Source organism: Spinacia oleracea, chromosome 1, assembly GCF_020520425.1.
Source record: "Spinacia oleracea cultivar Varoflay chromosome 1, BTI_SOV_V1, whole genome shotgun sequence".
Lineage (NCBI taxonomy): Eukaryota > Viridiplantae > Streptophyta > Magnoliopsida > Caryophyllales > Amaranthaceae > Spinacia > Spinacia oleracea.
The window spans coordinates 26,215,127-26,227,745 of record NC_079487.1 but is presented as its reverse complement, the minus strand read 5'-3'; positions in this window follow the sequence as shown (position 1 = coordinate 26,227,745).

The window sequence follows — 12,619 nt, the reverse complement described above, 5'->3', positions numbered from 1 at the left end:
TCGATTCCGAATATCCATAGATGGAGTATTTAATGCCATTAAATACTTGATCCGTTTACGTACTATTTGTGTGACCCTACGGGTTCAGTCAAGAGTAAGCTGTGGATTAATATCATTAATTCCACTTGAACTGAAGCGGCCTCTAGATAGGCATTCAGCTCACTTGATCTCACTGAATTATTAACTTGTTAATTAATACTGAACCGCACTTATTAGACTTAACATAGAATGCATACTTGGACCAAGGGCATTATTTCCTTCAATAGGAAGATGGTAGTTTATATACCGCCAGACAAACCAGGTCTTTCACTTTCATTTATCATGTTTTATGTATTTTTACTAAGCCTTGGCTTGTATAGTTGAAATAACATAACTCTTTTATATCATAAATCATCATTTTGATCTTGGGATCAATAAAATATCAATTCTTTCATAGCATTGCATAAACATCATTTTATGAGAAAACTCAATCAAATCATATTATAGGAAACAATTCAATCAAATCATATTTCATCCCACAATCCATAAAACACATCAAAACATTTAATTCATAAATCCAATCATAACGTCATAATTTCATAATACATTTATAAGGGGATTGTGGGTACTAGCAATAGCCGTTACCTCAACCGTCGGTTTACACTTCCCTTTTGATAGATCGTTCTTCCTGAGCTCCAAGTCCGATTTCTTTCAGAATATTAAATCATTGAATTAGTACTAAATCGATAAATAATTTAAAATCAATATTTTATAAAATCGTAAATTTTATAAGTAATGAATTTATAAATAACGAATTTTAATAAAATATAATTTCGAAATTTAACGAAAATATCATTATTAATCGAATTTTCAATCGAAATACATATATACATATATATATATATATATATATATATATATATATATATATATATATATATATATATATATATATATATATATATATATATATATATATATATATATATATATATATTATAAACCGATTTCCATATAAATAATATTTAAATTCCATTTTGATAAATAAAACTAGAATATAATTCTCATAAAATCGATAATAAAACTTGAAAAATAATAAACAATTTTATTAGTAAATAGAAATTCATTAAAACGTAAATATTAATAAATTGAAAATCTGAAATTTTAGACTGTCTTACCTAAAGCCCAAAGATCTAGAGTTGGGCCAGCTTGTGTTTTGGGTTTGGTTAAAGTAGTAAAACAAGGTCGTATTTGGTTTTTGGTTTCTGGGAGTCGACCAAGAGAGAGGGAGGGGGTGAAACAGGGGAGCACGAAGGGAAGGAGAAGGGAAGAGAGGAGGGGACAGCTGAGTTGGGCGGCGCAGCAGCGCGAACCCGCGCCAGAGGCGACGGTTATGGTGGTTTGTGCGGCGGTGGTACAGGCGAGGGAAGGAGGAGGGAGTGCGAACAGGGGAGGAAGCTGGGGAGGTTGAGGGGAGTGTCTATGGGCGGTGGCAGCGGCGGCTTGCCATGAAGTGAGGAGCGAAAATTGGTTTACAAGCGGGTGATGGTGGCTGGGAGTAGCGGCTGCGGCATGGTGGTGCGGCATAGGCGAAGAAAAGGGGGAGGCAGGGGAGGGTGAAGTCGCGAGGAGGAGATGAGGTAAGGTGGGTGGTTGTGGTGGTGTCAGGTGGTCGGGTAATGATGGAAGTGGTGGTGGAAGTGAATGGGGGTGGCGGACGGTGGTGGAGTGCGATGGGGGTGGTGCGGCGAGGTAGAGAAAGGGGAGGAAATAGGGGAGTGCGAAGAAGAGGAAGTAGGGGACGGTGGTGCATGTGACGGTGGGCGGTGGTCAGGGTGGTTGAGTGGTGTGGGACGGAGGTAATAGTGGTGGTAGTTGGTGGTTGAGGTGGTGGCAGATGTGGTTGTTGGTGGTGTTTGTTGTGGTGGCTCGAATCAGAGGAAACAAGGGAGAATAATTTTCAGTTTTTGGTTAACTGATTTTGTTGGAAAAACGGTGACAATTTGGGGCTTGTTTATAGTGTGGAGTTGAGTGAATAATAAGCTGAAATCCTTGGAAAACAAGGCATGAAAGTTGACTGAATTGTGGGTGGAATTCTTGTTCTTGTTTGTATGCTATTGTTTGTACGTGAATAGCAAGGAAGGAGATAGAAAGATGCCAATTTGTTCCTTAGGGGAATTTTGGTAATTTCACTTAGTTAGGCAAGAGTTCTGAAAATTGGTTTCTATTTTTAGGAAATTAATTTGAATAGAAATGTTTAATTAAAATTAAGTTCTAAAATAATCCTTTATAAATATATCGTTAACGAAAAATAAATTTAGTTTTCGAATAAAATAAGAACGTTCCGAAATTATTAAAAATCCGAAAATAATTAACATTTAAAAAGGTCGTTAAGCTCGTAAATATGAAATTAAATTATGAATTGAAAAACAAATCGTGTAGCAATATTAAAAATTCAAGCGAAATAAAACTTCTTTAATTAAAATAAAGTTTGAAATTAGGATTTAAAATGATTTAAGCTAAATAAAAATAATTAAGCATAATTAATCAAGTTTTAAAAATTCGGGGTATTACATTCTTACCTCCTTAGAAAAAGTTTCGTCCTCGAAACTTGAAAATTAGATTTATAAAATGATTGTTGAAAATTGAAAACGCTTGAATAAAGGCGCGATGTTTTATTTTAAAACCAAGATCTCACAATTTCCAATTCTGACAATGTCTAGCCTTCATTCCGCCATCATCTTTTAGGACTCCGCTTCAACTCGAGACCTAGAATCGAAGAGTAGAGAATACAAAATTATATATTGATCCTTAATCGTCATTAAGGTCAATTATATTCCGCCATCGTCTTTCGTATCTCCACCTTACTTCATAAAATACGATCGAGGAGTAAAGAACATAAAAGGGGCAAACTTGTTAGCATAGACTAGGTTCCCGTTTTACTTTGTGAGATCCTGTTCGAAAATATTTTCCACCAAAAATAGTAGTTTTTGATGCAAAATTATAATTCTGAAAATATATGTATATATAATGAAAATAAATATTTATCTATCAATTGCAATACTCAAATAGTTGTAAAAGTTATTTATTATAATAATAATCTCGTACTCTGAGCTCAGGAGAACTTCCATCGAAGACGGCATCCGCGTATAACCATTAGATTACCAGTACAATCATGTCAGCATAAACGTAATCCATATCATAGAGACATAATTCATAAATTGAAAATTTCAAATTCAACATAAGCACAACATTCATAATCATTTGATCTAACACACGAGCATGGTTGACCATAACATAGTCATTCATAGAAAACATAGTCATTCATACATCATATTGTTCATGGGTGAATAATTAGAGACATTTCACTTTCATTTGCTATTGGCTCCTTTGCTGCAGAAATCTTTGTCGTTGACTTTCATTATTCGATTCTTTTTGATTTCGATCTCCGGTCTTTCGTCTATGTTGAGTGACTTCGTTAACTGCGTTCGTTGCAGGGGTTCGAATTCAATCATGTGACTAGGAATATATCGTTAGACATACGACTTGGTTACTTATCCTAAGGTAGAAAAATCTCGTATTATGCGGAGAATGCTAAGCCATCAAGCATGCCTTTATCATAAATAACCTAGCTTCTAGAATACTTAGTTCATACTACCTGGTTTTACAGACATGTCATTTTGTCAATTTCTATTCTCAACTCCATTTCATTCCTCAATCATTCATAACTCTTTTCGAATTTCATAACATTCATTAATATCATCAACCTGATAGACATAATTCTCGAGAACTTATTTCAATGCTTTATATGCAACCTCAATTTCATGTCACAACATTTTTGCAAAACCTTACATTCCCTAGTTCAACTTCCTTTATGGAGATTATCAAGCATCCCTTTTAGATAAATACACAAAAATAATCCCTATTAAAGACGCGGAAAGGTAAACCAAGAATACCATCAACCTAACTGACATACTAATTCCTTATTACTTGTTTTGGTATAATCCTTAGAACTTCATGTGTAAATTCAATTTTATCTTTTCACCATAAATCATATTCTTGCATAACTTTTAAAAGTCATAGCTTAGTTTCCTTATCATATCTGAATACACACTTAGGTACTTACAACCATAGAACAATTATTGTAAAGGGTGCGGAATAGTAACTCAAAAATCAATTACACTCGCACGCTTTAAACCTTGAATAACCTTGATTTAATCGGTGACTTGCCACTTAAAATATAAACTTATGTTCTTTCGGTACCCTATCATTAACTTATCGATAGACTAATTCTTGATAGCTTATTTTGGTAAAATCCTCAAGATCTTATTCATGGGTCAACTCAACTGGGTCTCTTATCATAACTCATGTTGGGTTTATAACTTTTCTGTATAACTTCTTAGCTTCCTTACTCAATCATTCTAGATAATAGCCTTTAGTACTTATAAACATCAAAGTATTCATCGGAAATGTAACCCAAGAATCACTTTTGTTCATGACTTTAACACTTTAAAATTTGAATAACCTTAACATAATTAGTGATCAACCACAACCTTATGCTCGTTTCGCACTCCTAACGTTTATACTATCCTTAAAGATTTCGCAACCATCAAAATTCCTCAAAACCATTCATATCCACAAAATCTTTGAGTTCGCACCGTGCTTAACTTAAATTCTTCCAAGGAAATTCTTAAACCTTGCCTAGTCTATCTAGGGTAGAAAACTCATAACATGACATGTGACAATAAACATGAAATCAAGGGAAGTTCGATTCTAAAGCGAGACAGAGCAAATCAGAATAATATCAGCGTTGGCGTCATCTTTGTCCTTTATCATGTAATCTCTTACGTATGTTGACAGGCGTGATGGATTTAACATTTGTCATTGTTTCGTTCATGATTGGTCGAGGTTGATGTTCCGGCATTCGTTGGAGGTGGTTTAGGACAATCTTTAATGATCTTTTCGTCGACATCGATAACAAGTTTTCGTTTTAGCACGATATTCGCTTCCATTCGTTAGAGCATTTCGAAAGTCTCGAGTAGTTGATTGATCTAGTCTTCAAATTCCATCGAATCGGCTTGCGGTCATAGATTGGTGGATTTGGAGGTGAAAACTTCTTACATAGTGACGCATTTTCGTTCGCATTAGTGACTTTCATTTTCCAAGAATCTTTGACCACTTCAGTTGACAACGTACCTGCAGTTCTTAATCGTTCCATCATCTCCTTGGGGTCTACTATAGATTGCTCGTCATAGAAATCATCATAGGAAATCATTGTGAGCGACGTTATCGTGAATGTTGCGCTTTGTTGTGAGCTTCGTCCGTGGCACCGTTGGTAAGTTCGATAATCGCTATTTCGCATAGCATATTCAATCAGGAAAACATCAATAACAGGAGAAATGAATCCCTTTTATCCCGTGCGTTCCTACGCTCACACTCATTTCATTTTAACTTGACTTGATTTTAACATATTCTTTTTAACTTATTCCTTAAAAACTCTTTTCTTAAAGCCTAATGAATTCTACTTCGTGCGAAACCATTAAGGTCTAGCACTTATGGTCCAGAACCTTTGCTCTGAATACCAAACTGTAACACCCCGACCTCTAATTCAATTATTAAAGTATAATTAGCAGCGGAATTAACCTAATTTGGTCGGGGCATTACCTGCCGTAATTCCCTCTTGGAAATTACAAGGCAACATCATACACAAGCCATAAAACCTCCTAATTTAATATAATAATCCTTTATATTCTCAAAATACAAGTACAAAACTTACTAAAAGTCTTTAATTAAACTATCAAAGCATTAAGAATAAACTAGGTGAATATTAATAAAGTGAAATTCCTCGCCACTACTCGTGTCCATCGTTCCACACAGTACCTAAAACGAAAAACAAAACGGTGAGCCGAAGACTCAGTAACGACTACCCTAGCAACGTAAATTCATTTAAATTCATTTTATTTAATAACACATGGAGAATAGAATAAGTAAAACATTTAATAAAACATCATATTTAATTCATTCATAAACATTTAATGAAAAACGTAATTCATAAACTTTTAATTAACATGCTAGTTGTCGGCAAGTACGAACCGTGAAGGAATTCTCCACTGGGCCTGGGCCCATAAGAGCATGGGCTCATCATCGAACTGTAACATTGGGCCTGGGCCTTGAGCCTGGGCTCATAACCATGGGAGCCTGGGCTTGTAATCCATGGGTGGAAAGGTGTCCGTGGTGCATGCATGACCGGTAGATAGGAAGATGTTATTTTATATACCGCCACACAAACCAGGTCTTTCACTTTCATTTATCATGTTTTATGTATTTTTACTAAGCCTTGGCTTGTATTTCAGTTGAAATAACATAACTCTTTTATATCATAAATCATCATTTTGATCCTGGGATCAATAAAATATCAATTCTTTCATAGCATTGCATAAACATCATTTTATGAGAAAACTCAATCAAATCATATTATAGGAAACAATTCAATCAAATCATATTTCATCCCACAATCCATAAAACACATCAAAACATTTAATTCATAAATCCAATCATAACATCATAATTTCATAATACATTTATAAGGGGATTGCGGGTACTAGCAATAGCCGTTACCTCAACCGTCGGTTTACACTTCCCGTTTGATATATCGTTCTTCCTGAGCTCCAAGTCCGATTTCTTTCAGAATATTAAATCATTGAATTAGTACTAAATCGATAAATAATTTAAAATCAATATTTTATAAAATCGTAAATTTTTTAAGTAATGAATTTATAAATAACGAATTTTAATAAAATATAATTTCGAAATTTAACGAAAATATCATTATTAATCGAATTTTCAATAGAAATACATATATATATATTTTATAAACCGGTTTCCATATAAATAATATTTAAATTCCATTTTGATAAATAAAACTAGAATGTAATTCTCATAAAATCGATAATAAAACCTGAAAAATAATAAAAAAATTTATTAGTAAATAGAAATTCATTAAAACGTAAATATTAATAAATTGAAAATCTGAAATTTTAGATTGTCTTACCTAAAGCCCAAAGATCTAGAGTTGGGCCAGCTTGTGTTTTGGGTTTGGTTAAAGTAGTAAAACAAGGTCGTATTTGGTTTTTGGTTTCTGGGAGTCGACCAAGAGAGAGGGAGGGGGTGAAACAGGGGAGCACGAAGGGAAGGAGAAGGGAAGAGAGGAGGGGACAACTGAGTTGGGCGGCGCAGCAGCGCGAACCAGCGCCAGAGGCGACGGTTATGGTGGTTTGTGCGGCGATGGTACAGGCGAGGGAAGGAGGAGGGAGTGCGAACATGGGAGGAAGCAGGGGAGGTTGAGGGGAGTGTCTATGGGCGGTGGTAGCGGCGGCTTGCCATGAAGTGAGGAGCGAACATTGGTTTACAAGCGGGTGATGGTGGCTGGGAGTGGCGGCTGCGACATGGTGGTGCGGCATAGGCGAAGAAAAGGGGGAGGCAGGGGAGGGTGAAGTCGCGAGGAGGAGAGGAGGTAAGGGGGGTGGTTGTGGTAGTGTCAGGTGGTCGGGTAATGATGGAAGTGGTGGTGAAAGTGAATAAGGGTGGCAGACGGTGGTGGAGTGCGATGGGGGTGGTGCGGCGAGGTAGAGAAAGGGGAGGAAATAGGGGAGTGCGAAGGAGAGGAAGCAGGGGACGGTGGTGCGTGTGACGGTGGGCGGTGGTCAGGGTGGTTGAGTGGTGTGGGACGGAGGTGATAGTGGTGGTAGTTGGTGGTTGAGGTGGTGGCACATGTGGTTGTTGGTGGTGTTTGTTGTGGTGGCTCGAATCAGAGGAAACAAGGGAGAATGATTTTCAGTTTTTGGTTAATTGATTTTGTTGGAAAAACGGTGACAACTTAAGGCATGAAAATAGACTGAATTGTGGGTAGAATTCTTGTTCTTGTTTGTATGCTATTGTTTGTACGTGAATAGCAAGGAAGGAGATAGAAAGATGCCAATTTGTTCCTTAGGGGCATTTTGGTCATTTCACTTAGTTAGGCAAGAGTTCTGAAAATTGGTTTCTATTTTTAGGAAATTAATTTGAATAGAAATGTTTAATTAAAATTAAGTTCTAAAATAATCCTTTATAAAAATATCGTTAACGAAAAATAAATTTAGTTTTCGAATAAAATAAGAACGTTCCGAAATTATTAAAAATCCGAAAATAATTAACATTTAAAAAGGTCGTTGAGCTCGTAAATATGAAATTAAATTATGAATTGAAAAACAAATCGTGTAGCAATATTAAAAATTCAAGAAAACTTCGTTAACTAAAATAAAGTTTGAAATTAGGATTTAAAATGATTTAAGCTAAATAAAAATAATTAAGCATAATTAATCGAGTTTTAAAAATTCGGGGTATTACTTATTTATATCTGATTATTTCTTAATTTTCATTATGTTTATTATTTATAATTTATAATTAATAATTGTTTATTACTTCGTATTTAATATTCAATATTTATTATCTTTTATCTATTATGTATTATTATTTATTTCATATTGCAGTTCAATTTACTACCTTTCCACTTGGATTATAAAAATTTGAACGAAAATAGTAAAAGTTGCAACTAAAAGAGAAGTGGAGAATTAAGTGGAATTAAGTGATATTTACGTTCGTGTTTAATAGTTCAGTAGGAACACTTGACAAGAGGGGGGGTGAATTGTTTATTGGGAACTTGAGTAAGTTTCTTGCGGAATTTAAACAATAAAGAGACTGAGAATAATGAGCGAAGAAAGATATAAAACTGATGAACCTTCTTGATCCTAATCAAGAAGAACCTCACAACTCTTTTGTATTAATGCAATAACTCTATTACAAATACACTCTTTAACTCGAGTTCCTCTCGAACACGAGTTCCCCACATCAATCCCCTTCGATTACTGTGCTACCCTTTCTCTCTCTGACTTAACTCTAAGTCGCTCCTTTTCTCTTTGACTTAACTCTAAGTCGCTCTTTTTCTCTTTGACTTAACTCTAAGTCGCTCTTTCTCTCTTTGATTTAACTCTAAGTCACTCAATGATCACTCAACCCTTAAACCCCAAATACAATATGATAGATAAACTCTAGTACATAATAAAGCTTATAGTAATAAGGAACTCAAGGAACACTCTATTTTGCAAACTGATTATTTTTAAACGTTTAAGCTCTTTAAGATATATTTTGTAGAAATCAGTTGTGTTTTGAAAAACAAAAACTCTTCTCCTTTTATAGAGGAGTTTTACCTAAGGTTGGATACCCATGTTCTCCTCAACTGCCCACTAACTGTTACTGCTCAGTAACATGGGCATAGTTGGAGAGAAACAGGGGAGACCAAATCAAAAAACTAATTGCACGTTTAAACAGAAGTATGTGGGAGAGTTTTAAGGATCAACGAAAATCTTTTGCTTGAGAAACAAGGAGAATGAAAACAGAATCCTATGTTTACATTTATTAGTTAAATTCATTTTATTTATTAACAAAGATTTTCTTGTTTAAAACTCTTTTATATTTACAGTTAATATTTTCATTTAAAACGTGCCAAAATATTTATGTTCCTTTCATTCCAAACTACGTATAAACATTATTAAATACTTAAATAAATCCTAAACATAATCTCATATATTGTAGTCTTCATGTTGCACCTTTAGAAGCTTCACTCGAAATCTTCACAGTTTGTTCCTTCTCTGGAACATCGAGGATCCACATAATATATGAGGATCTCGCCTCAGAAACTCGCCTAAGGATCTTTCCTTGTAAACTTGCTAGATGATTAATTATTCAACGTAGTGTCTGACATGGATCAAGTGACTTGCATATATTCCACTTTGTTTAGTTTATCCAGCTCAGTATCTCCCTAACTTAGCATTATCCCTCTAAAGATCTCGGAACCTATTTTGCAACATAACTTAACCAATAGTCAGGAGTTTGCTTTGTCATCATCAAAACTTTAGGGTCAACAGTGTTTTATTTTATCTAATAAACGTAACTGGACTGTCTGGGCCCAAATGAGGTCCATTTTTGTAGGTACTAATAGACCACCTAATGGTTGAGCCTGACCTGTTGCCATCCTTACAAGTGTGGCCAACACTCTTGTAACCTTAGAGCACCGTTAAATACCACATTAACCATAAAGGAACCATGCAAGCAGAACTAGGAGAAGTAGCTAAGAAACATTGGAGTAACATTAGAGCGAAACTGTACAAACAGAAAACACAGTCATATATTAGAGGATTAAAAGGTCTCACTATACACGAAACTGAAAGAGGCTAAAACACTAAAAACTTGTTTTTTCTTAGCCTTGCATTATCTCAGTTTTTTCCCACCTAATACTAAGATCAACCATACAATATCTGACATCTTAGAAAATGGTTAAAAACTTAGTAGTTAAAATCAGAAGTTCCTGAAGGCCACCAATTAGCATCTGTACTAACTAGTGACAATAAGGAGATGCCTGATACTGATAACCATTGGCGTAGTAATTTCCATGGCCCGGAGGAAAGCCATAAGCAGGAGCACCCAAGACAGGAGGAGGGCAGTTATTGTCAGTAGTGTAAATGTAGGGTCTGTTGTCGAACACATACTGGGGAGTGTACCTGTCAGTCAGCCTAGCAGCATATGGTGAAGTGTTGTTGGCAGCAAGGTTAGTAATGCGAGGCCCATACCCTACATTGGTAGCACGGGTCCTCTTCGATTGAGGTTTAGTAACTTCAGTTGCTTGTTTTTTATCTGCTTTTGCCTTCTCGAGCTGGAGTTCACGTTTTGCCAGTGTCTCCATAGGAAAATGTTCTTCAAGCTTGTGCTCTTCCACACATTTTATGACACCCTTCAGGGCACTAAGCTCTCGTTCATTCACATCGTTGTTCTGAACAAATGATACAACTCATCAGGTAAAAAGGAAAATCAAGTTTGAAGTTTGCAGTAAAAGATTGTAATACTATCAAGTTTTGTCATCATATAACCTACATGCCTACATCATATCTTAACCTGTTCAATTGACTTTTAGTTTTTCACCAGTGCATGGTTAAGTATGAGCAAGTACAAGTGCAACTGTGCAAGCCCACAAAAAAAGGGAGATAGACAGGAGTATCCATGGAGAGTCTGACTCTGATATGCATCAAAAAGTTCAAAGTTCATGCAATTATATGATTCATATGTACTCCCTCTGGCCTCTGTTTTTATATGATGTACACATGTACCCATTTTCTATTAGCTACAGCTAAAACATAGAATATAAACAGCAGAATGAGATGGAAACCTGTGCATCAGGAGATGAAGGGGATACGTTTCCAGGCTTAGCTGGGAAAAGAACTTTTTCGCTTCCTTCAAATAGGATTGCAGCAGAGGCACAGGGGGAAATAGATCAGTCTGCTCAAATTGAAAGGTCAAATTAACTGCATCAATTTGTCTGCCGCTATTGATCAACACTTCAATTACACCTGTAGATTCCAACTTGAAATCAACAACAGAAATACAAAGGTACCAGACTAAGGCTATTTGTTGTCATGCAGTGTAAACTACATACACTACCTCAAAAAACCCAAAAGAAACCACCTTAAAAACACATAAGAGACCTCATTAGAGGTGGTCTTAGAATCACAAGTCTCTTAGGTTAAGAAACCACTTTTTTGTGGTGGTTTCTTTGTTAAAAATAAGAAACCACCTGCCTTAGAAAGGTGGTTATTTATATATAAAATTTATTATTTAATTACCCAATATAAGGAACCACTTATTCCAAAAAAGTGGTTTCTTTATAAAATCAAAAAGACCACCTCGAGTCGTACAGAGGTCTCTTTAATTTTATTTAAGAAACCAACTTTCCAGAAAAGAGGTCTCTTATATTTTACTAGGCATAAATAATTAATAAACCTAAAAAATCACTTTTTCCAGAAAAAGAGGTTTCTTTGGTTTCTTTGTTTTTCGCAGATATTTTTTTGTCGTTGTATATTGCACTGCACGCACCATTTATTTTTAGCATTAAATTGTGCCTACCCTATATTTCGGGTTCAAGTCCTGTAGCAAGTTTTTGCCATCTGATAGTACTATTATTATTTTACACAAGTGTAACATACTTATAATACCAAAATAATCCACATCTTTCATTAATCCCAAAAAAATATTACAAAAAATGTTAATATCTAAAATTACTTGTCCTATATGAAGGAAACAGTGCCCTTGGTCCAAGTATGCATATAATATTAAGTCTAATAAATGCGGTTCAGTATTAATTAACAAGTTAATAATTCAGTGAGATCAAGTGAGCTGAATGCCTAGCTAGAGGCCGCTTCAGTTCAAGTGGAATTAATTATATTAATCCCCAGCTTACTCTTGACTGAACCCGTAGGGTCACACAAATAGTACGTAAACGGATCAAGTATTTAATGGCATTAAATACTCCATCTATGGATATTCGGAATCGACGGATCTTGGTTTCAGTGGGAGCTGAGATCGTCATAAAGCATGAAATGAATACCCCGGAAACGATGATATTGCCGGAAACGGAAATATGGATCGTATCGGAAATATAAATATTATCCAAGTCGTAGATGTTGCCGGAAACGGAAACATGGTACGTATCGGAAAATATTAATGGAAATGGGAATATTGCCGGAATCGGAAATATTGCCGGAAACGGAAATAT